Genomic DNA, 26745 nt, shown 5'->3' with positions numbered 1-26745 from the left:
CAAAAAAGCTGCGACGTGCTCTTTGGACATTGAAGTGGAAGACAAATCGAGTGCATACTCTGCTGGACCAAATGAACCAAACAAGGGCACACAATGCAAGCATCAGCCAAGAAACCTTTGAGCGTACTGCGAGTAGCTTGAACAGATGAGAATTTTACAGTTCAGGCGTAGGCACTTTGCATCTAGTTTATTTTTTAAATATTTAATTCTTTCTACGTTATATCTACATTTCAGATTGCAAAGCTTCCACCAAAGCAACAGGAGTCTGTTAGGGCTTGCTTCGAAGCATCACAGCGAAACTCGATGATTGCGTGGCTACCGATACAGCAGGGCATGGCTCCTTGAATGCATCATTCTTTGAATGAAAAGCAAGAGGCTATATGAACACCTGAGACGCCACCGAATTCTCGTGCTGCCAAATCGAATGTGCTTGTTCAGGTACACCAAGGTATGTGTCATGAGATATGCTAAGCATCCATCAAATTTTTAGTGCCACACTATCTAACCTCATAACAACGTCAGAATTTTAGAGCCTCATATGGATACAGTGACAGCCTACTTCGAGCTGCCAAGGCGAAGGCACTGCAAATGGAAGAGATGTCGCGTCATGGCGGCCTCGTTCTTGATGAAATGAAGCTGGCAGTGCACCTGGACCTGACAGCGTCGTCGCACATTGAAGGCTTTGTGAACCTGGGTCAGCACACTCCCGAGGCTGACAAGCACACGAGAGCAGACCATGGGCTAGTACTAATGTTCCACTCGTTTATGGGGCATTGGACGCAAATAATAGGTAAATTGTTAATTTCTCTTTTTTTTGCTTCTATGACTCCAACTGTCTTACTTAGTGCCATAATTTGTTTTTCAGGCGTATTTGCTTCAAGTGGAAACGTGAAGGCTCACTTGCTCAGTAAGATTGTCACCGAGGCGATAATTCTGTGCGAACAGGCAGGTCTGTTTGTTGACTACATGTGCTGTGACGGAGCAGCTTGGAACCGGGCAATGTGGCATAGCTTCGGCGTGCACGCCGACGCTACATCAGTTTGCTCCAAAGCCTCGCACCCAGCTGATCCTAGTTGGTTCATCCACTTCATCTCCGACTTCCCTCACTTGATAAAGTGTGTCCGCAACCTGATTATGAAGACTGGTTTTAACACACCAGAAGGAAGGGTAAGCACTACTATATGTTTCTCCCCTCATTTTGCACCTGTGAACTGAAAATGCATAGCAGATGTTTCAATGTGATGTGTTTTTATTTGTTTAGCAAAACCAGTATTTTTTTAATTTTGAAGGCTCGCTGGGAACACATCTCGGCCACTTGGAAATGCGACAGCAGTGATGCTACACCCAAGGCAGCACATCGACTCACACGGGCTCACATCTACCCCAATTGATTAAAAAAAAAAATGAGGGTGGACCTCGCATTTCAGGTTTTCAGACCTTTAATGCTACATGCATTTTTCGTCCACAACGGAAAGGTTGAGGAGCAGTACCCAAACTTGGAGCCCACCCGAGCCTTTGTGGAACTCATGGTGAACGTCATCCGTGTCATGACATCACGAACATCACTGAAGGCACTCAGGTAAAACTTGTATTGTTACATGCAGGGGATTTGTCCCCTGCATGTAATTTGTTCCCTACATTTGATTTGTTACAGCAGTCACTCGACAATGGTTTTCTACCCGCGGAATGGAAAGTCGGGAAGGTGATTCCACTCCACAAATCAGGTAACAAGACCTCTGCACTCAACTACCGACCCATATCACTCACCAGTATCCCCTGTAAAATTCTTGAACATATTCTGTTTTCCAATCTTGCTAACTTTCTCGAATCGAATTCATTTTTTACATTCGCGCAACATGGTTTTCGAAAAACTTACTCCTGTGAAACACAACTGGTGTCCTTCATGCATAAAATGAATATCATCCTCGACCACTCATCATCAGCAGATTGCATATTTTTAGATTTTTCCAAAGCATTCGATAAGGTCTGTCATAAGCTGCTGCTCTATAAACTGCGTCAACTAAACCTTGATCACAAACTTCTCACGTGGCTTGAATTCTTTCTTATTAACCGTTCACAATTTGTTTCAGCTAACGATCTAACATCCGAGCCGCGCAGTGTCCACTATGGTGTACCGCAAGGCTCGGTGCTTGGTCCTCTTCTTTTTCTTATTTACATTAATGATCTCGCGTCAACTGTTTCCTCCCACATTCACTTGTTTGCTGATGACTGCGTACTTTTTCGTGAAATAACTTGCGATAATGACATAATCTGCCTTCAATCTGACCTTAACGCTATCTCTGTCTGGTGCGAAGCATGGCGCATGGAATTAAATATTAACAAGTGTAAACTAATGCATGTGTCCAGAAAACCTTGCCAATTGCCAAAATACTGCCTTAATAACATACCCCTTGACCCTGTATCCTCATACAAGTATCTTGGCATTCATATTTCACATGATCTGACTTGGACCGCCCATACCACATACGTGATTAATAATGCTAACCGGATGTTGGGATACCTTCGACGTAACTTTGCCCGAGCATCTTCGTCATTAAAACTACTGCTTTACACCACACTAATTCGCTCTAAATTGGAATACGCCGCGTCAGTTTGGGATCCCAGCCAAGAAAACCTAATAAACTCACTCGAAATGGTCCAAAATAATTCTGTTCGTTTTATACTTTCTAACTATAACCGAACCGCGAACATAAGTTCAATGAAGTCTAGCCTCAGCCTGCCATCTCTCGCATCTCGCCGTAAAGCTTTTCGTCTCAGTCTCTTTCATAAATTGTTTTACCATTCACATCTGCACGACGAACTTATTTTACCTCCTCAGTACATCTCATCTCGGTTTGATCATGCTAATAAGGTTGGAATTCCATCAGCCAGAACTAACGCTTTCTTTCAGTCATTTCTGCCACGCACATCTGACGAGTGGAATCGCCTTCCTGCTTCAATAGCCACTATCGAAGACTCCCATCACTTCAAGAACGCCTTAGCTAACATTGTATGATTATATGCCATTTTTTGTTTATTTGTATTACCCTTTTTGCTGTACTCTGTTTGTTTAATTTCTTCTTGATTGTAACCACTCCCCTCTCTAATGCCTTTGGCCCTGAGGGTATACTAAATAAATAAATAAAAATAAATAAATTTGTTTTAACGCAGTAGAGTGCACTTTAAGGCAGATTCTCAATTTGCGGCTCACCAGGATTCTATCCAGCAACTTCTTGTTTCATAACCCAATCCTGTAACCACTTGCTATGGTGATTGTTTCTACGGCTGCTATATACTGATATGGGAACTATTGTGGGTTATCTTACATACCCTATGGCAGTCCTGTGATCAAGTCATATGACTTGGCATAAAGGTTAAAAATTAGATTGCACACAGATTTATTATAGCAAACTTTACTAAGTGAAAAGTAGGAATATGATGACGTTGCATCAAGTCCTATTAGGGGTAACATGGCTTCCCTCTCTCTACTTTCCACGATGGGGTGTAAGGGAACAAGAAAAAGGCAGAGGAGATCAACCTTTTACCAGCACCTCGTCGTTTTTTCTGTCTAGCCAGTATCACGGTGCTTACAAACGACATGTCATTGAACAACTAAAAACTGAGTGCAAGCGTAAAGGGAAAAATTTTTAATTTACTTTGATACTCCACATAGAGCAGATTCATGCAGAATGCGCCGCATAGTGTGTTTGAGCCTGCATCACAGATTATTAAAAAGCAAGATGGGAGCAGAACAGCCGAATCAGGTCGACAGAAGCACACGACGCATTATCATTCGGCTCTATTAGTGTATTAGGGTAAGCTCAATGTTTTGTGGTACACACTGGTGCAAGCTGTGTTTTCTTGGTAAATATGCAGGCCAAACAGCGACGAGGAAGCTGTCATCAACCGGACACTGGACTTTCTTGATCGGTGGGACCGTCACGCCAAAGGCAGCGGCTTCCTCAGCAAGAGTACAGCAGAAGGCTTGAGGGTGATCTTAAGCAGCACAAGGGAGCTGCAGACATACCTCACAACGAAACTTGGCTACCGCTACATAATTAGATCCAGACTGAGCCAAGATTGCATTGAGCGGTTATTTGGGATTGCTCGGCAAGCATCCGGTCCGAACGACAACCCCACCCCGGCACAATTTTGTGCCATCATGAGGTGCCTGAGCTATTATAGCCTTGCTAAAAGCCCAGTGAGCGGTAGCATAGCACCTGGCGTGCTTGATGCACTGTTGACCCCCGAGACTGTGCCTCTTGACGAACCAGCGGCTTACAAGCAGCTCGACGAGCTGATTGACGTCGGCGACCTTGATTAGACTCAGCACGTTCTTGACCACCTCCCTACGTTGCTGAGCGCAGTGATGGTCGCCTGGTCTACTACATAGCCGGGTATGTGGCACGAAAACGGGTATTGGACACTGGCTGCAGGCTATGCAAAGCGGATTGCCTCACAGAGCGGAGCGACGTCGCACAACACCTGCCAGCAGACGCGACAATGCAGTGGGACCAGGGAGGTCTGCTGCAGGGCCGTACCCAGAAAAAAATTTCGGGGGGGGGGGGGGGGGGGGGGTTCAGGGACAACGGCGGCCATTTTGAAAATGTCTATTGTCTTATTTTCGCCTATGAATCATGTGCATCGGTGGCATATAATGGAGAGTTATAGCAAACCGGAGAACCGGTCCCGGTTTGGTACCCGGTAGCCGACCGGCGCCACTGCGCGTGCGCAGAGATGGAGATTAAAATCGGCTGGCTGCAAGTGCACCGACCATGTACCACGCACTGTACGGGGGCTGGTCCTCCGCTTTGCTAAAAAGGTAATAAAAGGATACTTTCAAATCGCTTGTAACCTAAAGAAAAAAAACTGTCAGGAATTTAATTCCTGGTAATGGAAAGGAATAAAAGTTGGTGTATAACTTTTGCCGATTCACCTGGACGACCCTGCGTTTCATGAGAAGTCGCTAGTTGCCTTCGCCATGCCGCTACCACCGTGCCTAGAGGAGCTCCGACCCACCACCGACTGCCAGCGAAATAATTTTTCACGTTCAGAGCAATCGCTCTCGTGAAGTTTTAAACCCCAGTTGCAATTCGTATCCATTCTATTCGTACTTAGGTTGAGGGCACAAACACGAAATCTGCGCATATCTTGAGTGCTTTGCGGGGTTCGGTACATCCCTTACGAGATCCGGACCCCTGCCTACCGGTGGCTCCTGACCAGGGCCGTACCCAGAAAAAAATTTCGAGGGGGGGGGGGGGGGGTCAGAACCCCCTAACCCCCCCCCCCCCCCCTGGTTACGGCCCTGGTCTGCTGTACCCCTCCGAGAAGCTGTACCACCTGGTGCTGACACTGGAAAACCATCTGACAAAGGCGTTCAGCACGTCCAAGCTTCACGCCAGCATAATGTACGAGATCGGTGGCTCGCTGAAAGGGCTCCCAAAAGTTGGCTGCATTGACCACTGCGACTGCCTCACCCGATCAGTGGTGAAGTTCTACTGCATCACACGGATGCATTTCTTCTTGAAAGGCAAAAATAGGACTGAAAATACTAAATCGAAAGAGAAAGTGGAAAAGAAGAAAGTGTAGTTGGACACCTACAGGCTAAGTGTAGTTGGACACCCACATATCTACCATAAAAGAAAATGAGCATTAATTTTTTTTTAATTTTTTTTCTTAAAGATTAGTCTTAGGATCCTAGCATTAATAAAGTTTCCTCTAAACTGAACCGAACCTGCTTTACTTTATTTATGTTCTGTTGGGAGGGGTCCGGATATTGCGGTTATTAGACAGAAAAAAATAATACTAGGGATTTATTTGGTTTTAGTTATGTACTGGTCAAGTTTTATATGTTACATGTTTGAGAAAAACCCCAAATGCCAGTGCAGAAATACCAGGAAGCGAGCAATCGAGTATGCCCCCACTCGCGCGCTGAGGAACGGGATTAGCGCTGCCGGCCCATAAAACCAGAAAACACTACCCTATTATGTTACAGAGGCAAGAAAATAGAGCAGGGTGTCTGTCAAAATTATTCATGCTTCAAACAAGCAACGCGACGAACGCAAAAACATTTTTTAACATAACCGCACGGCTCCATTGCATACGTTCGAAGCGGCGTGCTGTATTCTATCTACCACGCTTTCCCTAGCAGCGCCACGAAGCGATAGCGACCCGCGGAGGCCCCCGGAACCGAGCGGCGCATGGCACACCTCCCCTTCTGGTACACCATAGCTTTGTATCACCCACACTATCCAATGCAATCGTGTTACTTAAACAAGGCTCGTAGTAATAATCAAACCCAGTATACATTGGCGACGAGGATGAGCCTATTACCCCCGTTTCCCGCCTTCATCGTCCACGCCGACCGATCGACCGTCGGAACACGTTGGACAAAATGAGTGACACGATTCCGAAACTTTCTCGTTGCCTGCAACATCACGGAGCCTGGCAGAAGCAAGGCCATGCTGCTCCATTACGCTGGTGAGGACGTAAACGACATCTACGAATCGTTGTGTGACACCACCGTCGCTGCCGCTCCGTTGACGTCGAGCTCACCATCCACAACGGCAAGCACCCCCGCCGCGGCTGCCAACGAATTCGAGAGGGCCATCGAGGCATTGACACTCCACTTTCAATCCCGGTGCAACGTCGAACACGAGCGATTCCTTTCTCGCCAAGAGAGGCAGCTTTAGAACGAGAGCGTCGCCACCTAGCCCACGCGGCAGAGCGCCTTTAGAGCGCGCGACACCAGAGCGCTGACGTTAGAGCGCGCGACACGAGGGCGCACGACCACACTCTAAGAAAAAGTGAGCACCCCCCCTAGTAATCGTGCGTTTTGACGGTTGTAACTACCCCACAGGCTTACTTAACTACCCACTGGGCTCGAGCCATTGAGCGTTACCACCCTGTTGGCAAGTGACAAGCATGGTTGTAGTCACGTCTTATAAACTCTTGAATTGAACATTCAAGTACATGCAGTTGTTCAATAGTAAAAGTCACTTCAAAAATCTCAAAAAGTACTTGAAACTTGTTTTCTTTGTGCGTTGGTTACCATTTATTCAAATTTGAACCGGTCGAAACAGGCGTGTGGCTCAGTTCGCCTAAACTGGCAGAAAACAAACATGCCAAAGAGTACAGGCAACCTTGGTGGGCACGTACTAAAACCCGAGGCAGATAAAAAGTATCGCGGTTGTCCGTTTTGGTTCCGTCGCCGGTTTTACCATGTGCTGCTAGTAAACAGTTGGCAGCTGGCGTCGTGCTCGAGGAATTTAACCAAATCTCTAGAAAAGCACAGGAAGCTACGCACAGGCCTCACTTGACTGGAATGTTCGCCGGACGAGATACTCTTGTCATCTTTTATTGTGCGGTTCAGCAAAGAGCGTGATCTCATTAAAGGTGTGATCGGTCAGTTCTGCGTGCAGATCAGTTGCAAATGGCCTCCTCGGTTCCGCCGAACTCGCACGCCTGTCATACCCATTCTTTTTGGTTTCAAGTGCAGTGAAGTATTAAGCATTGAACACCACGACTGAGGCCGGACAGGACGAACGTACACAGACATCTGGGATCATGCCTGTGTATTTGAGTATTTCTCTGTCTTGGGATATATGATTAGCCTTCACTGGCTCATTTGGCACATTTCATCGAGCATACTCGATAAAAAATGCTTCAAACAAGCGTGTGTCATCCAAGGTGGAGTACTTTGAAGGGGACTAGGATTTCAGGCCTTTCGCCACGCGTTCCTTTTACCTATATAAAGAATTCCAAGTAAATTTTAAAAAAATAAGGCGTTGGCAAACATACACGTGCTATTCGGTTTAAATTTTTTTTTTTTTTTTTAGAAAAAGTACTGCTGGAGAAGCCAGTAGGTGCAGCGCAGTGAACTATATTCTCGGCGTTCTTTGATGCTTGAGGCCGGTTCAGACACTTGAGTTTGAATGCGTTTGACAGCGTTGCGTCGAGAACCGAAAGCGACTCACTGGCACATCTGTGCTTCGTATAAAGCGTGGAATCCAATTCAAGGAATCGTCTTGGCACGCGATATAAGCAGCAGCGATGTCCTGGTTTCTCGCTGCCGCAACGCAGTCAAATGCAACTGTCTGAACCAGGCTTCAGATAATTTAGCATACGTATTTCGCGTTCGCTGTAGGTGAAGGCACGGGCCCGAAAACGGCAATTCTGCACTGTCCTTTTGGCGCGAGCGCATAGAACGCATATTTGAAAGACACGCGCTTGAACAGAAACAATTGTAGCGAAAAGAAGAAAACAAACAGCGCTACGGGGAGGACCGGCGGACGGGCTTCGCTAGAATCACCTGCGCGCGCTCAGTGTACTTAACATTTACTCAACCACCGCTGAAGTCATTCGGATATGTAAAAAGAGAAAAGAAAATGCATCAGCGTATTCAGAAAGTTATGATAGCTGAAATTGGTTTCGATAATTAATACAATTAATTAAACAGGCTTCTGTATACTTGAAGTGTAGGCAAGCGAGAAAACGAAACCGATCAAAACGTGGCGTGTAGCGACTATTCAATTTAATTTATAAGCTGCAGTTCACTTTTTCAATGGATTACATAAGAGATACGAGCACTTTCCAAAGGGAAGTAGAGGAAAATAATATATATATGGATAAATCTTGCACAGTCTTTACGTATTTATGCAAAATATGACAGTGGTCACCATCCTAATCGGTCACAGAAAATACAGCAGTATATAAGCTGGTGGTGTCGACTAGTCGTGTACATAGGAATGTAGAGTGTTAATATCTCATGTTGTAGCTTGTGCTGTTTGTGACCACGTTCATGTATAATATTGTATGGTGTCTGCATGTCGCGTATGTGTGAAGTGTGGTGTGGAATATGTAGTATGTGCGTGTCAGGCGAAGCGCTAAGAGCAAAGACTGTTGGTTTTTTTTTCTTAGTTTGAGCGCTGTCCGTTAGGTGGCGCGTGTCGCCGCCCAATTCATGGAGTCGCGCGTTTATGTGTCTACGTATTTTAGTGAAAAGCATAGAGGCGCTCCATAGCTCTACGGAGCAGCCACAAAGGGTTCGGTTCTCGGCCTCTCGTCCCAGTGGGATCAGTGGATCAGTCCCATAGCCAGTTGAATGGGTGTTCCGTGCGGTGAATAGTGCGTGCACAGAAGCGGTGGGGATTACCAGGGACTTGAAAGTGGATAACGAATGCTAAAAGGTGAGCAGGAGCGTTGAACGATCGAAACCGACGCCGCTTGAATCGGTGATGCCTCGCCTCGCCGCTGTCAACCGAAAACGCCGGATCACTTGCGGCAAGCACAGCAAGCAGATTCTCTGTTCAATAAAGACATCATTTCATTTGTCGCTATACGATTCCTTCTTTGAATGTGTTCCTGGCCGCGAAGTAAATGCAGCCGGCCGCGCGAAAGCAGTCGCGGACAAACCCCCTCGAATGCCCCCCCCCCCCCCCCCCCCTCACATCGCCGCCCCTCCTCGTAATAGGTGCGGTGCCGGTGCTTCGAGGCGCGTTTTGGAGTGTTTTAGTGCGCACGGAAGGCAGCGAACGGGCATGCGCACCTGAGAATCGCATTTTAGCAAAAAGCAGTCCAGCTCGCTAGGCCTTACTCGTACTGCTCCACTGTCGCTTGCCAGCCGCCATGTTGCTTTTGGGGGTGCTCACTATGATTACCTGCTGATTGCGTGCCGTTTGACTGCCCATGGTGTTGTTAGTATAACGAAGGGGGGGGGGGGTAGCGATATCTGTGACGGCTTCTGACTACCCCAAGTGTAGTACCCTACGACAACCCTTTTGTTGAGAGTGTAGGGTTCCGTGTTTCTTTCCGAAAAAATACGGCGATCTGTTAGATATATCGCCGCATGAGTAATATTTCTTGGTTTTGCAGCTTCCCGCCTATCCGCCCATTCTTGTTTCCTCTATCCGATGTCAGTAAACGAATGGTTTAGTGACATCGGACAGAAAAGGGGGCAGCGGAGTGGGCTGGGGCATATAGGTATACCGGGAAAGTTTGCAGTTAAGTGGAGCCGCCACCTAAGATTTCTTCACAGTGCTGCGGTGATCCTCTCGGATATGCTATCAATAGTTTACTTTTTGGTATGTTTCGTCTATTCTTGACAGGCATTAGGGTTCCGATCTATTTGCTGGCTATTTAGACGTCCCTCGCATAAGTTTAAATGGTATTCTGACGTCCATGTCCGTAATGAAGAAAGCTCACTGCTAAAACAGTATCAGTAAAAAACTCTTCGAAGAAAAGCTCGGCGCAATTTCATCAGATGCACATCATTCCAGTCTTTTGACGGATACAGGAAAACCTCCCCTGCAAATCTGTGATCTACAAAATAAAGAAGTAATGAAGCTAGGTCAGATGCAATGTTTTTTTCTGCAAAAATGCATGCTACAAATATCCATTTTTCCCTTTTTTTTGCTGCCAGTTTTTTGTAACACTTCTTGGTTTGTCACACGCAAACATATATGGTCGACTCATTTCACAATGTCATTGCTGAATTTCGCGGCATAAATCCCTGCCAGTTTTGCATGAAACATGCGATGCATGAACAAGTGGTCGGTCCGGTCGGACCACTCGCGCTGGACTGGTTGTGCGTTCTCGTGACGGACGCTCTAAGGACACGCGAGCTAATGGGGAGTTTTAGTAGACCGTGTTTCATCCTCCGCTAGCCCTCCGCTACGAAGTAACCGCCACTGCGCCTGCGCGCCGATGGCCTTGGCTGTAGAGTTCCGGATAGCGGAGGGGCTTAGCCGAGGGGGAAACACGGTCTACGTCGCAGCGCTCTTGAGTCGCGCGCGCTAACGTCGCCGAGCTCTCGAGTCGCGCGCTCTAACGTCGCGACCTTCTAATAGCGAGTTTTAGTAGACCGTGTTTCCCGCTCCGCTAAACCCCTCTGCTACCCGGACCTTTACAGCCAAGGCCGTCGGCGCGCAGGCGCAGTGGAGGTTTCTTCGTAGCGGAGGGCGAGCGGAGCGGGGAACACGGTCTGCTAAAACTCCCTCGTGTCGCACGCTCTAACGTCGCGGCGCTCTAGTGTCGCGCGCGTTGACGTCGGCAATCTTATGTCGTGCACTCTAGTGGTGTACAGCCACCACACGCGACTACGCGATATTTCTCGTCGATGCGGATTCCCTGACATCGACGGTGAGATTAGTCACAAATCGACAACGCCGGAAAGCGTTGTCGAAACCGACCATGACCCTCACATGCAGCTGCTGGATTACGCCCATTCAAGTGAACTGGCAGACCTTCACGCCAAAGGCATCGAAAAAGACCTCGTCAGCTGCACTGTACGCCAAAGACACAGCACCACGTACAAAGTCGCACAAGCAGAAGTCATTCAACACGAACGATGTTTGTGGCCACTGTGGTGGACCTTACCCACACCCGACCACCCAACGCTGCACAGCTAGAGGAGCCACCTGCAACGCATGTGAAAAGCTGAACCACTATGCAAAGGTATGTCGGTCTTCGCAACAACCTCGACGTGGAACACCCAGAGAAGAGCCCCACCAGCAAAAAATCCACAACCTTAAAACAGCTTCATTGGAAGAATCTATCTTCCAAGTCAACCACACCGCCCAGCAACTCACTCAGACCAAGGTTACGTACTGTTGTCATGGGACTGTACCAGCCATCATCGACTCTGGCTCTTCGATGGACACCATGGGACAGTCAACATTTGTTTAGTTATCCCCGCTGCCAACCTTGAGCCCATCCGAATGCCACATCTTTGCGTATGGCTTAAAACAACCATTACATTTGGTTGGCAAGTTCCGTGTGAAGCTACAACACAGGGCAGGAATGTGCGATACAACTGTCCTTGTCATCACTGAGGGTCAAGGACCAGTTCCTACTCTGCTCAGCAGAACATCTGCAGCAGCACTGGGTGTGTTGCAGATCACCAACAAGGTTCAGTCAGAAAATCCCTTGGCTGCATACCCTGAAGTAACCAACGGCATCGAAGAGCTAAAGGGTACACAAGTGCACCTCCATGTTGACCCGTCCATTGCACCAGTAGCTCAGAAACCACGACGTGTTTCCGTCCACCTAAGAAAGAAAGTGGAAGATGAACTTCAAGCCTTACTGGCTGCGGACATCATTGAGCCAGTGGAGGAACCAACTCCATTCGTTTTACCGATGGTAGTAGTGCCCAAGTCTGCCAACCCATCCAAGGTACGACTCAGTGTCGACATGTGAAGAGCCAACGTAGCAATCCAGAGAGAACGACACCCGACACCAACCATCAGAGACATGGCTGAGAGCTTAAGCATGCAAGAGTGTTCTCCAAGATTGACTTACGTCACGGATACCACCAGCTAGAACTGGATCAAGAATCTCGAGCGATCACCACTTTCGCAACGCCATCTGGTCTCTTCAGGTACAAACGGCTGTTCTTTGGGATCTGCTCAGCTCCCGAGGTGTCCCAACGTGCCATCTCAAATGTCATCGCGGACATACCTGGAACCCTCAACACCAGTGACGATATCCTTGCCTATGGACACACGAACGGTTATGAAGTTGGACCCAGGAGGTCACTGCCGTGCATCATTGACGTGCCACAGCTCGGCAACAATGAGGGAGTGCCACTTGCTGGGCATGTCAGGCTACTCCTCTCAGCTCTTTGGGAGGCCCTTAAAAGATAACCGACGACTGCAACCTGACACCAGACGAAGCCCACGAGCTTCAGCAAAAGACACATTGCCAGGCATACAAGGTCCTGTGGTACGAGGAAGAGCAAAGCACGTAACAGCTTTAAGATTTGGAGATGTTGTGAAGAGGCAGGCACCGACCACAGAAAAATTTTGCGCCTCTATCTTTTCGTTATGATTGCCTGAAGCTGAGCAGGCTGGTTATTCGTGCTTGTGAGATATGCCGGCGTGTATGTTCCTTGTGCGTCTCTCTCTGTCTTGTATATTTCTTTTTTCGTTTAGCTGGCATATCTCACAAACTCTATCTTTTGACCGGGGCAGACAGCGTCAAGCAAATATATGAAGATGGGCAAAGACAATGAGCTCCACGCCCTTGCAAGATACAAGCAAGCCAGGGGGTGACCATCTACCCAGTGGGTTTATGTGTCAATCCCGGCATTTCTGTGCTCGGCGCATCACCAGATGGTCCTGTGCGGGACCCAGATGTTGTGCGGATGAGGCTGGTCGAAGTTAAAACACTTGGTAAGGAAATGGCAGAAGGTCTTACGGTGAAAGAAGATATCTCTAGGGACATGATTCCATATATTAAAGACGACGTGCTGAAGATCAAGCATAACCACCTGCAGATCCAAGGCCAGCTAGCCATCATTGGACAGAAGTGGTGTGTCATGGTCGTGGACAGCGGCTGTGAACGTCCGGTGGTGCAACGTCTGCTCTTCGATGAGCTGCTGTAAAAAGGAAGTTGCTCAGCTTTGATGCCACATATCGCAAGGGAACAGAGAATGCCTGTGTGTAAACTGTAGAGGCCTTCTGAAGAGGTTTGACTTGACAAGACTTCACCTGGGCTTGTACAGTAATGACAATCAAAAGGTCATAAATGATTCCTTTGAATCTGATGATATCTACTGCGCCTATAATGCCGAGTACCGAAGATTTGCGCACAGGAGAAACATGATTCTGGTCTTATCACGAGAAGACGATCAGCTGGTGTTTGGTCAAAAAATTCTAATTCTGACAACAGGCACTGCAATGTGCTTCCTTTTACGAGTCCCTCGGTCGTCCTTAGAACCTTCAATGCAGTTGTACAACCTCCATGATACTGAATCTGGCAGTTTGAAATGTGTTGCTTCAAGCAGTATAATTGGCTATGTTCCTCTTAAAACATGCCGACTGGGCCAAGCACAACGCCCCATTGTTGTGCTGAAGCATGCAGTTTTGGATTTGATTTAATTATTTCTTTTCATTGTTTCTCTTAGATGGAGCTTTCATTGCCTATTGCCAGCTGGCTGCCAAGCCTCACATTAAACGATGTGGAAACTATTGTTTCCAAGCTAGAGGAGTGTGGTGTGAAAGCCATGGAACATCTGAAGTACATTGAGGAGAGCGACCGGGACCTCCTAACTCAGTGAATAGGAGGAGCCTTCTGGGAAGTTTTGTGAAGTCAGTGTGCCAACCAAGGCACCCATACCTGCTGCACAACCTACAGCGAGTGTTCCTTTTCCAAGCACCTAACGTTTCGAGAATTATAATGAAGACTTCTCCATTTCGTGGCATTTGTTTCCCCAGAAGTTTCTGGAAGCATGCCACAAGAATGCGAGGCCAACAAGGCCTGACCTGAACCAAATGGTGAGGCGATTGACTAACAAATTCTCCAAAAGAGCATCTCGCCAGGTAGGCGCCACCTGAGGGTAATTGCTTCAAAAATTACAGCTAAGTATCTCTTGTTATTTCCAGACATGCTGCTGGGCACCGTTATTGGACAAGGCGTTGAAACTTTGCTTTGGAAACTAGAGAATTGTGTAAATAACAAGAGGCCCCTAGCGCAACCTCTTCGAGAAGACGGCACATCCGACCATGACGCGTTTCATCACCCCACAAAAACAACACGTCGGGACTCCTACGGATGCGCGGCCTGGAAGCCTGAGCTGCCTCCAGGAGAGACAACTTACATTCAAGATGAAAAGAGAGAATGTCTGGTAACGAAATATCGCAGAGTATCTCGGGATGAAAGACTAGTGAAAAAACTCATTGGAGAGACGCAACCGCAAGGAGATAGGCAAGGTGAAAGAGGACTGGCCATTTCTGTTTGAGGAGCACCATCATCCCAGTCATGCAGAGCAACTGCTCGGATTCAACATGAGCAAAATCTTTGATGCTAACATGAAAAAGGTTGGAGTGCAACTGTACAGGTAAGCCTACAGTCAACTGAAGAATGAGGCTGTGAAGAGGTGCCTTAATAACATGGCGGCAACCCAGATTTCTGGTTCACAACACTTTGGCGTCCTTATTTGAAATGTGTCTATTAGGCACTTGATTGTACATATGATGGGTATCTGCCGAATTGGTCGTTGGCACTCACCAACATCGCATCCATATTTTTTCTATGCGACGCATAGTTTTTGTAGGAAAGTTTTAGCCTGCATTCCATAACCTCCCTGTACATTTAATTAATATAGGTTCCATTGGAAAGAATGCTATAATAAAAATATATATTTGTTTGATTTCAGTGGTATCGCAAGCATCCACCCACCGGGGGGGCACCAAAATTGCTAAAAAGGAAGAAGAAGCAACACTGCGTGTCACCCGCAGTTGCCAAGCTGATGGTATCCATAGAGGAGTATGCCCTTCAAGCGTAAACATTCCTAAAACCCTCCTGGTTTAAGTAAAAAGGTATGTTCCGGAAATGTCATCTTTAAGCCCAAGCAAGGCAAAGAGAAGAAATCAAATGTGTTTAATGGTATATAGGGTGGTGTTGTAAATCATCTTGATATGCTATCTCCCGCCGCCTGAGCCAGGCGTGTGACGTATCAACAACAGCAGCGTTATGTCTTTCCTCGCCCTTTCTTCCTTCCCAACTCCCTCTCTCTCGCTTGCGTTAAATACTCTGTTCACGGACGAATAAACGTTCTTTTCCAGTCCCCCAGCGCTGGTCTCGTCAGTCGTCCACGCACCGTATGTGCGCTTGCTACGTAGCAGTGGCGACGAGCAAGACAGGAACCCATGCACTAAAAGAAGATCACGGCGAGCAAAGCCACGGTACGGCCTTTCAAGAACCTGCAGCAATGACAACGCCAGCCTTGGCTCACCACCATCTTCCCGAGTATGACGGCGAAAGGGACAACTGGAGAGCGTACGTCATCAAGGCAGAAGCTTATTTCGAGGCAACGGGAGTTACCGACACAGCGAGAAAAAGGGCGTTGCTCGTAGCAGCGTTAAACACAAAGACTGTGCAGATCCTAGCGGGACGAGTCGCTCCGAAGAAACCCAACAGTCTCACCTACGAAGAAGTAGTTGCAACACTGAATGAATATTTCGACCCAAAGCGCCACGAGATCACCGAAAGCTTCCGGTTCTTCAATCGATGTCAGCACGAAGGTGAGCCTTTACAACATTTCCTTGTCGACATTTGACGCATTGCAGACAACTGCAATTTCGGCAGCATGCTGGAACGAATGCTCCGCGACCGTATAGTCTGTGGCGTCAGATCAAAGGCCTTGCAAAAACAGCTTTTGGCAAAAGCAAACTTGACTTTGGAAGAGGCCGAAGCGATAGCACTATCAGCCGAAACGGCAGATGACGACGCAAATAAGATATCGGGCGATACAACCACCGTACTGAAGGTTGACGCGCAGAGCGTGTTGACGAACGAGCCGACTCTAAAATGCGGGCGTTGCGGAATAAGAAGCACAACAGCCACGCATGCCGCTGGGCCAAGAGCAGGTGCTATCACTGTGGTAGGCCGGGTCATCTTGCGAAAATGTGCTCGAGCGACGCTCCGAGGAAACGCGAAACGGCGTCGACACAAGGCATGCGGGGACGAGCACTGGCGATGGCGGAAGACTGTGCGGAGGGGAACGTAGACGAAGCGATGCACCTCTGGACTTTGACTTCTTCTCGAAAGTGGCAATTAGAGCCCCCAATTCAGAGGACATCACGTGGTGCGGTGTCGACATGCCAATGCTGATAGACACGGGGTCGCCCGTCTGTGTTGTGCCCCGCGAAATTTATGAAAAGAACTGGGAGAGATGGCCGCCATTGCAACCTTCAGGTGTCAAGCTGTCCTGTTATCTTGGCAAGCTCCCCGTCCTAGGACAATTGGACATGAAGGTAGCCTACAAGGGTGCCGTAGTAGAGTGCCCCCTAATTGTATTGAATTGCCCCGGTCCTAGTCTATGCGGGCGGGATCTACTGTTTCAGCTGAGCAACGCAGGGTCACCTATTCTTCACATGACTGCGGAAGCCGGATCGCCAACGAGTCTCCCGGCCGCGGACGACATCGCCAACGAGTTTCAAGACGTCTTCAGTGCGGAACTCGGCTGCATCAGCGGTCCCCCTGTACACCTTCAACTCAAGGAGGGAGCTACACCAAAGTTCTGTAAGGCACGATCCATCCCTTTTGCTCTCCGTGATAAGGCTTCTCAAGAACTAGACAGACTGGTAGCAATTGGCGTGTTATCACCGGTTGCGCATGCGGAGTGGGCTACACCCATTGTGCCTGTCTTAAAGAAAGATGGAACAGTTCGGATTTGCGTCGATTTCAAGATCACGTTAAATCCTGTATGCGAACTGGAGCAGTACCCATTGCCGGTGATTGACGACATGTTTGCGTGCCTAAACGGGGGAGAGTACTTCAGTACTCTCGATCTTCGTGACGCGTATAACCAAGTACCGCTTGACGAAGAATCACAGAAGCTATGCGTAATCAACACGCATCGAGGGCTATTTTGCTTCAAGAGGCTGCCTTTTGGCATAGCGTCTGCCCCAGCCATCTTTCAACGCAAAATCGAAACAGTCCTGCAGGGACTACCAGGCGTGCAAGCTTACCTCGATGATGTGCTGGTTGCGGAGCGACAAGGAAGTAACGATACTCTGCGAGCGGTACTGCAGCGTTTCCGCGAGCACGGTGTAAAACTCCGGCGAGACAAATGCAAATTTAGTCAGCCTTCAGTCACGTATTTAGGGCACCAAATCGACAAAGACGGCCTACATCCCACTGAGAAACATGTGGAAGCAATCGCCCAGGCTCCTAACCCGACAAATGTGCAGGAACTTCGCTCGTTTTTGGGCATGCTGTCGTATTACTCCAAGTTCCTGCCGAATATGTCATCCGTGCTTGCACCCTTGTACCAGTTGCTGGGGAAAAATGCGCGTTGGGTCTGGAGAGAAGCTCAGCAGGCCGCCTTTGCCAACGCAAAGCAGTGCTTACTTGCGGCAGGGGTACTCGTTCACTACGACCCCGCGAAACCATTGAAACTGGAGTGTGATGCTTCTCCGCATGGCTTCGGTGCTGTGCTGTTTCATACGGTCGGAAAAGTAAACCGGCCCATTGGCTTCCGGTCGCGAACGCTGACCAGTGCCGAGCGGAATTACTCTCAGCTAGAACGTGAGGCCTTGGCTCTGGTTTTTGGGGTGTCGAAATTTCGCGACTATCTCTGAAACAGAGATTTCACCTTGGTCACAGATCATCAGCCGCTCCTGGGCCTGCTGAAAGCGGACAAGCCTACGCCGGTGTTGGCCGCAGCCCGAATACAGCGCTGGGCTCTCTACCTCGGTGGATTTCGCTACAAACTTCAGTATTCGCCCGGTAAGCTGCTACTAAACGCCGACCCACTCAGCCGGCTACCGCTGCACACTCCAGAACCACCAGCAAGGAGCGAACCCCCCGAGTATGTTCACGCGCTGGCAAGTTTCGATGATGGCACTGTGTCTGTCGAGGAACTCAAACAGCTAACTGCGCAGGACGTGTTACTAACGAAGGTTGTGGAGTATACGAAGCACGGCTGGCCTACACATGTAAAGGACGCGGGATTGGCGCCATTCTCGGAACGCCGGTTGGAACTATCTGTGGCTCACGGGTTGGTATACTGGGGTCATCGAGTTGTTGTTCCCACACAAGCACGAGAACGGGTACTACACATGTTGCATGAAACGCATCAAGGGTCCTCGGCCATGAAGGCGGTTGCCAGATCAGCATTCTGGTGGCCGGGACTAGACCGAGAGATAGAACACCTCTCAGCGTCGTGCCACAATTGCGTTCAAAACCTGCCTATGCCGGCCTCTGCTCAACCCATCAGTTGGCCAGCCGTTAAGGAAAAATGGTCGAGGCTCCACGCCGATTTCGCCGGGCCGGTCGCAGGCAGCATGATACTGGTAGTCGTGGATGCTGCCACTAAGTGGATTGAAGCCGTGCCCACGAGGCAGGCAAGCACGTCATCTACGATTGCCAGCTTGCGCAGCATTTTTGCCAGATTCGGTGTTCCACGCACAATAGTTACGGACAACGGCACGCAGTTCACTAGCGAAGAATTCGCCATCTTTGCTAAGAACAATAACATCGCACACCTACGTACGGCTGTGTATCACCCACAGTCTAACGGACTTGCTGAACGAGCTGTTCGTACGATTAAGGAAGCGCTAAAGAAGATGAGCGAAGGCACACTTGAAGAGAAGCTAGTCAAAGTTCTTTTCAACTACAGGAGAACGCCGTGCCACGAGGGAAAATCCCCTTCCGAACTTCTATTCGGCTACTTGATCCGCTCGCGCTTGGACTCGTGTTTCCCGCCTTTCCCAGGGTCAACCCAGGAGACGGAAGAGTGGACACTGCCGCCCGACACAGCCGTGTACGCCCGTAACTACGGCCAGGGGGAGAAATGGACACCAGGGAAAGTGCAGTCCACTACAGGGTCACGCATGGTCACCATACAAACGCCTACTGGGGTGGTTCGACGTCACACAGACCAAGTGCGTTCCAGGCCGAGCCCGGCATCCGCTCGGAGCGGCGTTCGAGACCAAGACGAGGGGAGCCCTTCGGCTGCAGCTGCGCCCGCACCGACCGACAACGAAGGCGATTTGAACGAGCAGCCTACAGACCAGGTGGCGCCGGCACAAGCGTCGCCGCCTATCCAGAAGGCGCAGGAACCCCCTCAAGCTTTGCGACGATCTACTCGGGAAAGGAAGCCTGTACAGCGTCTTTAATACTAAGGGAGGAGAAATGTTGTAAATCATCTTGATATGCTACCTCCCGCCGCCTGAGCCAGGCGTGTGACGTATCAACAACAGCAGCGTTATGTCTTTCCTCGCCCTTTCTTCCTTCCCAACTCCCTCTCTCTTGCTTGCGTTAAATACTCTGTTGACGGACGAATAAACGTTCTTTTACAGTCCCCCAGCGCTGGTCTCGTCAGTCGTCCACGCACCGTATGTGCGCTTGCTACGTAGCAGGTGGCATAAATAGAGTGGTAGACTGTCAATTGCACCGGAAAAATTGGCTTCTGTGTATAACTAGCTCAAAATTTTCACCACAGGTGTACTCTAGTGGTAGTGAGATGAGGCTTGAACTTTGAAGTGGAAGTTTTTTTATCCCGAAATTACTTTCCCGCAGGCCTTGAAGGTAGTGGTTCCGGAAGAACAGGAATCTTCAATGGGCTCAAAAAACGTTCCATCAAGGATTGATTGCGGTCCCTTCCCTGACATCCTGTCTGCCTGACGAGTTACGCAAAAAGACTTCGACCTCTAAATAAATTCTATGTCACCCTCCAATTCAATCAAAACATCACCACTCCCCTGTCCAATAATACGCCCCTGTCAACATTGATCACATAACGTCACGGTGGAATAAACTAGTATTCTTGTATCTGTATAAATGTTGCCTTGAACATAAAACTTTACCCACACTGCTGTATAAAAGGACAATACATACACCCGTGAGCGATATGAAGGTGAACAGCCCTCTTCTGGTTTTTGACGCTCCTGCAAGTTTCGGAACAAGCTCTGTTCCAGAAGAGGGCTAGAACGCAAAGTTTAGACCCCCAAGCCACGTACCATTTGAGACGTTGAGAGATAATATAGCTCTAAGGAGCCGTAAAACAGGAAATAAACCAGGTAAGTTGTTCACCTTCATATTGCCGGCTGGTGTACTTTCGTTGTAGGTCACCTCGTTGAAGATTGTGCAGGCACTTGTTGCATTTGGAATTTTCGAGAATAGTGGGCCACCTGAAACAACCTGGAGCACATGTCTTATCTTCTTTTAAGGTTGAAAAATCGATACGGTGGCATCCCTGTTGTGACGGTCCTTCCTGCCGACCCTCCGCCTCCAACGCATGAATGGCAGTCCCCAAGTTTCACCTAGCATCATCCAAACAGAGACTTCGTGGATTGCGACCTGAGATGGCCGGCACAGGTGCGAGCTCTCCGAGAAACAGCGCGCTCAAGACGAGTCGCAGGTGTACAAAGTCTGGGTCGGCACAGCGAGGCCAAATCTGGCCTCCTTCCTGGTTATCGGATCATTAGAGCAGCGGGTAAAGTTCACGTCGACTGATGACGTACGCTTGAGCCGTGCAACATTGCGGGCGCAGACGGATTCGGATATGTATTGAACTTCACTGCGTCAGTCATCCAACTATTTCAAGTCAACCACCGCCGGACTCGTGTGGCAAAGTACCGTGACTCAGCTACTCGGTTACAGGCCAAGCAACACTTCCTTGGATTTCCTGTTTCTCAAGGCTCTGACTAACCAGCAGCGGGCATTGGATGCCATTAAACAATTACTCATGAAATCCCTACCTAGCGACCTGCGGTAGAAGATGCCCCGACTCAACTCCAAGCACGCTACCTGTTTCGAGTCCCGACTCAACATTTCTCAGGAGAGAAAAATAATTCGGACAATCGGAAAAAACCTTGGTCAGCATAGTAACAGTGCATAAGCATCTCCTTGGCCCTAGTGCACTCAGAAGTTAAAAAAAAAGGCGTTCGGACTTGTATTTTGTTATTTGGGGGAGGGGGGGTATTTCTCAATAAATGTAACGAAATACATTTCATCCTGATTGTATCGCGATAAAAAGGAACATTCAAAATGTATTTCGATACAGGAATACAGATACTGGTGAAAAACAATGTATTGCGATACAAAAATACAGATACGAAATGTATTGCTAAAATACTATCGCAATACGAATGTATCACGATACTGCCCAACCTTGTTGTGTTGCCGGCAGAAGCAGCATAAAGCTAGCATTATCAAACGCATAGACAATTGCAAAAAAAGCTAAATGCCTGAAAAATCACTAATTTTATTAAGCTCATGGTGCTGGATTGCCTGGAATGACTCGTAGCGTCCGCAGTGGTCCATCGCAAGGTGAAACAAAGTGTGCAGAGACTAAAGTCAAAGGAAATGAGCGGGAATCCGCTAGCTTCTTGTAACCCTAACCAACTTGAATGTAAAACATATAACACAGAAAAGAACCATCGGAACAAGGCCCAAGTAAAAGGCGGACTTACACGTAAAAATGTAGTATAAATAAACAAGCATCAGAGCATAGCGCAAGAGGAGAAGAGTGAAGTGAATTTTGCTTTGTTTTAATGCCGAAGCAAACCCACATTTCGCACTTCCAAGGAGTGCGCGTGAATGAATGTGGAAGGCAGCAGGGTTGGCCATTTGTTAAACAACGCTCCTCGAACTATAAGAAAACAATAAATGATCATCTTTCGGCGGCGCGCGAATCAGCGAGTTATGGGAGCTCTGCGAGTTATGAGTCGCCCCCGCTCCCAGATCAATGTCTGTGCGCGCACGTGCATTCTATATGCCGTCGCAAAAAAAAAAAAAAAAGACAAGAAGGACGACGAGGAGCCGTGCATGGCGGTTTCTCTCTTTGCCGATCCCTTCGTTTCTTTTGCTTTGTGTTTGGTTTCTTGTTTCGCTGTGCGCCATCGCCCCTCCAACCCCCCCCCCCCCCCCCCCATTGCTCTTTGCTTTGACGCTTGTATTTTGTATCGCATTTTATTTGCGTATAAGTTCGTTGGGGCTCCACGAGGGCCAGCAGTTTCCCGCTCATTTTATTTCTGAGCAACTGGCTCGCTGGCTCGCTGCTGGCTCGCTGACTGGCTCGGTTTAGCTTAACGTACCCCCCCCCCCCCCCCCCCAAAAAAAAAAAAAAAACATATAAACAAATAAAAAATGGGTCCATTCCATTCCCGTTCCAGTCCAGGCAAAATTCATCTAATTCCATTCCCATTCCTTGCCTCTCAACGTTGCCGCCATTCCATTCCCATTCCATTCCGGGGTCGCGAAAATCCGGAATGATTCCGGAATTATGTTAATTTCGGAGTGGCAACTCCGCAACACAACTTCGAAGAGCCGTGGCTTACGCTTAATGAAGAGGAAATTGGCAAAAGAACAGTGTGTTGTTGAGAGCGTGAAAAACGAGAACGAGCAGCTGTCGAAAACAGACTTTCAACAAAGAATGAGTGCTCTGCCTTCGAAACAGTAGCGTGCTGTTACAGCTTGCTTTGAAGCTGCCATATGTAAATAGGCAAAGGGCATGCAGTACACGAACGAGTGGCTTCTTGAATGCATATTAATGCGCATGAAGAGTCTGAGACTCTATGAACACATTAGACGACACAAAATATTTGCCCTGCCTTGACGGACGTGCCTGCAACAGCGGATTCGCGGTTTCAAAGGCGGCTTCGGTTTTAACCAAAAAATATTTGATGCCCTTCCTGAGAATACGAAATGTATGGACGAGTTCACATGCCATAGAGGCAATGTGTTTGATGAGATGAAGATTTAAGAGCACTTAGATGTCAAGTCAACTGGTGAGAACCTGTTCTTAAGTTGTGGCTCTTCACCGGTATAGTGTTTTTCTGTGCTGTGTGCTTTATATGCACATTTGTTCTCTATTTTTAGGTGACTTAGAGGGATTCGTTGACCTCGCACAGTCTACTCCAGAATCACAGAAGGGGCAAGTTTGTGATCATGGGATGGTTGTTCTCTTCCAACCTTTTCAAGGTAAGCGATTCAATTTTGCTATAGCATTTATTGTGCTGTTGCAGGCAGGAAACAAAACTTTTATTTATTGTCTTTTGGCTTCTTTCCTTAGGTCAGTGGACTGAGGTCCTTGGTGTGCTTTCTTCACGTGGAAATGTTAAAGCTGACACCTTGGCCAAGATCATTGTCGAAGCAACAATCCTATGTGAAAAAGCTGGTCTTTTTGTAGACTTCGTCACCTGCGATGGAGCGAGCTGGAAGAGGTCCATGTGGAGAATCTTTGACGTACAAGGTAATTCTAGGGATCAGATGCACTATTTTCTGCTTGACCAGTCAGTACAGTGTAGCAAAAGTCGGTTTCTATTTTTGTAGGTACAGCGAAAGGAACAAGGTGCAAGACCCCCCAGCCTTTGAGACAAGCGCACCATCTGCACTTCCTGTCCGATTTTCCCCACTTACTAAAGAATGTGAGGAACGCCTTCATAGCAAAGGGCTTCAACACTCCAGAGGGTGGTGCACATATTCGCCCTATTTAAGAAGGTTGGAAAATTGACAGTAAGACTGTTTCTTTGAAAGTAATGCCTTCCACTACTCGTGTTCATGTGAGCCCCAACTCTTTCGAAAAAAATTAGGGTTGCGCCAGCTTTTCAGTTATTTGGTGACGAAGGCGTCTAAGGATTTTTTCTTTAACGCGCGAAGCATGTGGCTCAATAGAACTAAGAAAGTTTCGTCAAGAGGATAAACAAAGTTATTAGAATAATGTCCTCGCGATTCCCAAAGGCAGCTTTGTACGTTAGCTATCCAGACTACCAGTTTTTTAAAAAAAAATTCCTGGAGTACCTGAGAAAGTGGGAAAACCACGCGAAAGCTACTGTGGGTGGCTTTCTGAGTTCTAGCACAGCAGAAGGGCTACATAGGACAATTGAAAGCACGCTACAACTGCTTGACTACATCAACGCAATCGGGTTTAAATATATAATGACTGCAAATTTGAGCCAGGACAGGCCTGAGAACCTGTTTAGCGTCATTCGACAGTCATCTGGTGCAAACGATCATTCTACTGCTGCCCAGTTTTAATCACAGTCAATGCACTCGCATTTTACAACCTAGCCAGGCCACCCAAGTCAGGCAACTGCTCTCCAGAACTGATCAGCTCTCTCATGTCAAACGTTGGATCAGAGCTGCACCAGGAGCGGGCGATGGACATTTTGGACGGGCTGATCGACAAAGAAAAGCTTAATGACGCAGAAGAACTCAGCTTTTGCAGACCGTCAGATTACAGTACTTACGTAACAGAAACTTGCTTATTTACTACAATGCTGGATATGTAGTCAGGAAGACAGTGAAAAAGACTTCATGTGAGGTTTGTGTATCCTTTCAGCTGACCAGTACACCGCCATGGAACAGGATCACGCTTCGTCATTTACAGCCCACTTTGACAATGGAGGTTTGATGTACCCATCTGGCCCTCTGAGGAACCTAATCACTCTCTTTGAAGCTAGTTTCACAACTTATTTCAGCTTACACAGGCTCCACTCCAGGAGCATTAAAGACTTGTCCTTCTTGGTGAAAGTAGAGTTTCCCACATTAGGTTGTCAAACTCATGCACACATCATAACAACAGGTGTAATAAAGTATTGTATACTTCTGCGTTTTCGATTTTGCACGAAGGCGCTCAACAATGACAGGATGGCGAATCAGGAGCGTATGAAGCTACCGAAAGAAAGGAGGCTGAAGTAGGATGAAAGCATGTATCATAAGGTTCTGTGTTTTCGGAGTTTGTTTATTTTTTCTCGAAATGTTTTTTTTTGGGGGTGTGGGGGGGGGGGGGGTAATTTTCTCCCACAGATTCGGTATTTTTTGTGTAAATTGGTTAAGTCATAACCAATTTACACACAAAAAAAAAAAAAACGAATCTGTAGGAAAAAAGTAAACCCCGAAAAAAAATATACCTCCAATTTTGAGAAGAGTGGCATGGGGAATGGAATAATATTCCATTCCCCATGCCACTCTTCTACAGATTCTTTGTATTGATTGATTGATTGATTGGGGTTTAATGGCGCAGCAGCGACCAAGGCTATAATGCGCCAACAACTAGGACTATTGCTGAATCAAGGTTGAAGAGAAGGAAGAGCTATAGTAGCTTGTAATTTAATAAAACAATGATCATGAAAGTACAAGCGCATAAGAAGTGGCAATGAATACGATGAACTATTAAAATTATAGCTGGTCCAGGAGTCTTATATCCTTAAGAAAGTTGAAAACACACTTGTGTGGAATCAACGGCTCATCACTGAGTAAAAGGGCGAGATGTAATGGTGTATGCTCTTGATAAACCTTAGCAAAGTGTCTGTGGCGTTCTTGGTCATACAAAGGGCATACAAGTAAGATATGTAGGATGCTTAACGGAATGTAGCAGTGTTCACACTCCAGAGCATCCTCCCCACGCAAAAGATGCCCATGGGTTAGACGGGTATGACCAATTCGCAGTCGGCACAAAACCACCTCATAAAAACGCTCGCGGTGACGTGCACTCTCCCATTCCTGAAGTAGTGGTTTTACTGCGCGCAACTTATTGTTTATTTCTCGGTCCCATTCCTCTTGCCACTTGCGTCTTATGGAAAATTTCAGAACATGCCTATAGTCTCTGTAAGGTATTTTCCACAGGTCGACTTCTCGATCCTTAGCAGTACTTGCTGCTCTGTCAGCATCCTCATTTCCGGCAATTCCGACATGTGAAGGAACCCAGCATAGTATTATTTTCTTTTTCCGTTTTGCGGCTGAAATTAGCCTGTTCCTTATTTCTATTACGAGTGGATTGCGATCATTTCCCACTCTGGCAAGAGCTCGTAAAGCACTAAGTGAATCGGTGTAAACAATTGACTTGTGAAGCTTTTGTTTAAGGATCTTATCTGTGGCGAGGAGTAAGCCATAGAGCTCTGCCGTAAAACTACAGGCACTGTCATTTATTCTCCGGACAAGCTGCATCCCAGGCCCGATCACTGCGCAACCCACAGAGGAATCAGTTTTACTACCATCAGTGTAAAAGCTTATAAAGTCGTGATACTGTACTTGGAGCTCAAGGAATTCTTGTCTCAGGACTTCGCGAGGAGTGTCTTTTTTGTTGAATTTCGTTAGCTCCAGTTCGCACTGAATGGGAACTAGGTCCCAAGGGGCTGCCGAACTCAAACACTGTACAACTGGAGGCAACACGTCCAGTCCTACAGACTCCGCAGAATTGCGAACCCTCATAGCAAGAGGTGGAACAACTGAAGGCTTGTTACTGAAGGTTCGCTCGTAGCGTATTCGTTCCATACAGTGTAAGGTTGGATGGTT

The 26745-nt window shown here is 47.7% G+C and overlaps 1 protein-coding gene and 1 long non-coding RNA gene across 2 annotated transcripts in view; one reads left to right on the top strand and one right to left on the bottom strand.

The window, feature by feature from the left end:
- LOC115314621 (indolethylamine N-methyltransferase) overlaps positions 1–26745 on the bottom strand; it is a 230465-nt gene that overhangs the window by 95275 nt on the left and 108445 nt on the right. The window lies entirely within an intron of this gene.
- On the top strand, positions 15933–18156 carry LOC115308858. The gene is made up of 3 exons (XR_005715820.1): positions 15933–16022; positions 16888–17022; positions 18109–18156. It is a non-coding gene; the product is annotated as an uncharacterized LOC115308858 (long non-coding RNA).

The sequence above is a fragment of the Ixodes scapularis genome, unplaced genomic scaffold, assembly GCF_016920785.2.
Source record: "Ixodes scapularis isolate PalLabHiFi unplaced genomic scaffold, ASM1692078v2 PGA_scaffold28__5_contigs__length_5199819, whole genome shotgun sequence".
NCBI lineage: Eukaryota > Metazoa > Arthropoda > Arachnida > Ixodida > Ixodidae > Ixodes > Ixodes scapularis.
Note: the sequence above shows the minus strand (reverse complement) of the source record. Positions and strands in the feature narration are given on the sequence as shown.